Source organism: Fukomys damarensis, unplaced genomic scaffold, assembly GCF_012274545.1.
Source record: "Fukomys damarensis isolate Sample0158 unplaced genomic scaffold, DMR_v1.0_HiC HiC_scaffold_37, whole genome shotgun sequence".
NCBI lineage: Eukaryota > Metazoa > Chordata > Mammalia > Rodentia > Bathyergidae > Fukomys > Fukomys damarensis.
Window position 1 is genome coordinate 43,459,094 of NW_022900949.1, and position 3,614 is coordinate 43,462,707.

At 56.9% G+C, this 3,614-nt stretch overlaps 1 protein-coding gene across 4 annotated transcripts in view; it reads right to left on the reverse strand.

The window, feature by feature from the left end:
• Window positions 1-3,608, reverse strand: part of Pcbp4 (poly(rC) binding protein 4) — a 10,101-nt gene extending 6,493 nt beyond the window's left edge. For all 4 annotated transcript variants that reach the window (XM_010625412.1, XM_010625410.1, XM_033759453.1 and 1 more), the window contains exon 1: window positions 3,585-3,608. The gene's annotated coding sequence lies outside the window, so the exon portion shown is untranslated. The remainder of the gene's footprint in view (window positions 1-3,584) is intronic.
• Between the last annotated feature and the right edge of the window lie 6 nt (window positions 3,609-3,614).

Here is a 3,614-nt window from a genome sequence, read left to right on the forward strand (position 1 = left end):
TTTTTGAGACAGGGTCTCACTATGTAGTTGAAACTGACCTGGAACTCACTACTAGCCCAGGTGGGTCTCAAACTCAGTGATCCTCCTGCCTCAGCCTCCCAGAGTGCTGGGATTATAGGCGTGCGCCACCACACCTGACTGGTCTGTGTCTTTTCTGTTCTGAGAGACCCTTAAAGTCTTTCCTGTCTCAGGGAGAGAACAAAGGGTCCTGACTCACATCTCAAATTTATTCTCCTAGGGCCCTAAAAATAAACAGCCCCATTAAGCATTACTGGCTCCCCTGCCCTCACTGGGGCTCTAGGGAGTTCCTTGCTATCCCAGTGTGGTGGGCCTTGGGCCTCTGCTGGGCCACCCTTGTGGCAGCCACACATCATACCACACTGACCTCCAGCTCACCTCTGGTCAGCAGGGCTCCCTGGCAGAACACACCAAGCTCAGACCAGCCTTTGACCTCAGGCGCCCCTCCTACTCCCCAGGCCCCCTCCCCAGACCCAGTGCCCACTCCTTCTGTCCCTGGCTTCCTGCCACTCAGGATGGAGGGTGTAGGGCGGGGCGGGGGGGGGGATGACAGCTGTGTAAGCGATGGCGGCTGCCCCCTTCCTGCCCCTCCCCCCAGCTGTCTCTCTCCCATGACAGCTGCCCAATCAAAGGGCTGGGGGCTTAGCCAGCTCCCCCCACAGGCAGGGATCAAGTGTCCACCCTGGCTTTGTTCTGGAGTAAGAACAATCCAGGGGAGGGGAGGGCTCCTGGGGCCAGGCAACTCAAGTAGACTGGCCCATCCCCAGGGGGATTCCCTCCACTCTGCTGGCTGGAATGTCTGGACCAGTGAGGGCCTAAGGACCCACCTGGGCTAGAGAGAGAGCTTCATCCCCATCAGCACTCCAAGCTCCCAACCTAGCAGTGTCTTTCCATCCTCACTCCTAAAGTAGCCATGCCGGCCACACCTAGTGATGCTGGGGACCGGCTTTGAGCATTGGGTAAGGCAGGGTGTGGCAGAAGGATGGACAGTGGGGGGTGGGTGTCAGCACCGAAGGCTCTTCACTCCTCTGCATATCTTATTCTGGGGATTCTTGCTGATCAGCTAAGCCCCACAAGATCTACCCTAGCATCCTCAGACCCATGGACCAGCCTCAGTTTTCAGCCTCCGAGGATGACCCATCACATCTAGCTTTGAAGGGAGGAGGCTCAGGAGGAGATGGCAGGGGAGCAGCCTGGGATCTACAAATTCCAGCTTCTTGTTTCTTGATTGAGGTAAGTCTCATAGCCAGTGCCCAGCTGAGAAGGGGGGCTACGAGGGGAAGTTCTGACAAGCTCCTAGGTGCCACAGAAATGCTACAGTATTCTCATCATTAGCCTTCATAATCAAGGGAAACCAAGGTAGGCCTAGGCCTAGGCCCAGGCCCAGACAGGAAAACAGGAGAAAGGCCACACCCTCAGTACAGCCCAAGTCATTGGTACCCATCCTTGTGTCTAACCCAAATTGAGAAAAGGCATCTAGCATCCATTCTCCCTGAAGACTGTGCTCATGGTACTGCTTAACAGACATCCATGGCTCCCTAGTGTCCAGGGAATGAAGCTTGATCTCTATGAACTGGGATCAAGGCCCTTCATGGTCCAGCCCCTGCCACCTTCTCTTGTCTCATCTCCACTCAATCCTCCAAACACACCGGGCTCCAGAAACAAGCCAGTCACCTCCAGGTCTCTGAGATGTTGATTCCAGCTTGAAATGCCTTTCCTCCTCACACTCTGTCACAATCTTTCTCAAATGCCACCTCCTCAATGGAGCCCTCCCCAACCTTCTAAGTCAGATGTAATCACTGGCCCTCTGCATCTCCCAAAGATAGGGCCACAACTCAAAGGAACCCCTGATGGGGATTTATAGGCCTGTCTTTCCACTACCCAGAGAGCATCCAGGAGAATATGAGATCTAAGACAGGACTAGGCTCAGGGTGAGGGAGAGGAGTTAGGGCTCCCTGGCCTGGGGGATGTAGGGACCATTAGGTTCCCTAGAGTCTAAGGTAGATACCTGGAACTAAGGGACTAACCACATGGGCAGAGCCAGGACCTACTTACACAAGATTCCCAGCCTCCTTCCTAAGCACCCCAAGCCCTGTTCCTCATGCTTTTCCAGGTCTAGAGGCTCCCTGAGCATGTTGCTGGGGTGAGGAATAGGGGCTAGTGTGAGACTTCTGGGAGGCCAAACAGGTTTCCTTAGGAGGACTGGAGCTAGAGAAAGCCACACAGTGTGGGGCAGGTTTTACAGAGCTAAGCAGGGCTCAGCCTATCACAACTGGGAATGCCTCACCAACTAAGAGTGGAACCTGAGGCCCAGTAAAGGGAGTTGTTGGTAGGGTTTCACCAAAGGCAACTGGCAGACTGGGATAACCCAAGGTGCACCTGTACAGCGCAGCTCCCTCCTCAATCCTCCTTCAAGAGGTCTGCACCACAGGGCAGTGGTGATGGAGGCTGCAGAGAGGGCAGTGAAGGAGCTGGGGAGATGGAGAGCTTGTCTGGGGACATAGGGTGGGGCTTCCAGCCACCACCAGCCTGGACTGCCAGGGTGTGTGGGCTGTCCGCTCCCAGCCCCCCACCCTCAGCATGCAAGGAGAACAATCCCCTTGTGTTTGGGCTGCCTGAGCCTGCATGCTGATGAAGGCTGGGGGTGGGGGCTGGGATGGGGGGGTGCCTTGGAAGTTGAGGGGGTTCCAGAACCTAGAAGGGTTAGATCTTCAGCTGGAGAAACAAAAAGGTCACAGGTGCCATCCATGAGGTGACCCCAAGAAACAGGGCCAAAGCTCAAGATTTGGGGAGTGCCTGGGGTAAAAGGGCCCTTTGTAGGGAAAGGAGAGCTTGGGGACACATGTCCTGTTGGTCCAGCATGAAGGTGACCATCTTGGGCTTGCTGGGGACACAGAGCCCCACATGGTGGGAGAAGGCCAGGTACATCCCCTTGAAGACCACTCCCCTGGGTACTGAGGTGGGGTGGGGCCCTGGGTGCCACAGGTCTCAAGATGGCGGGCCTGGGACAGGACAGTGAGGAGGCGGGCACCTCCCTCTTCTAGCCTGGCAGGCACAAGAGTCCAGCTGGAGTAGCAGAGCCCTCTCTCCCACCTCCCAGGACCCCAGCCAAGAACACAGGTCGGAGCTGAGGCGCTGAAGAAGGGCAAGAAGGACCACTATGCATCTCCAACTATGGTCTCCATACATCATTTGGCCTGGAGGTGTGTATATGGCTCCTCCCGGGACTGCAGAGAATGGGAAGGGGTGTGTGCCAGCCAACCGCTGCAGGAGAATGGCAAAGGAAGCAGAACCCGAACCCAGGGCAGAAGGTGAGAAAAGAGAAGGTTCAAAGGACAGAAACAGCCGATGGGATGGGGGCCTCTAAACTGGTAACTGAGGTCCAGGAAACCCCTCCGGCCCGGGGGCTACTCTGGCAGACCAGCGCCCCCCACCTGGTTAGGCCTCAGCCGCACAGTACAGGGAATGTGTTCCTCACAGCCTCCCAGGACCCTAAACTGTGCACTGGACGCGGACTACCCTGCCCCCAGCCGAACCCCCAAACTTCGCGGCCGGCCGCGCCCTACCTCTCTGGGGCTGTCCTGCGACGGCGGCGC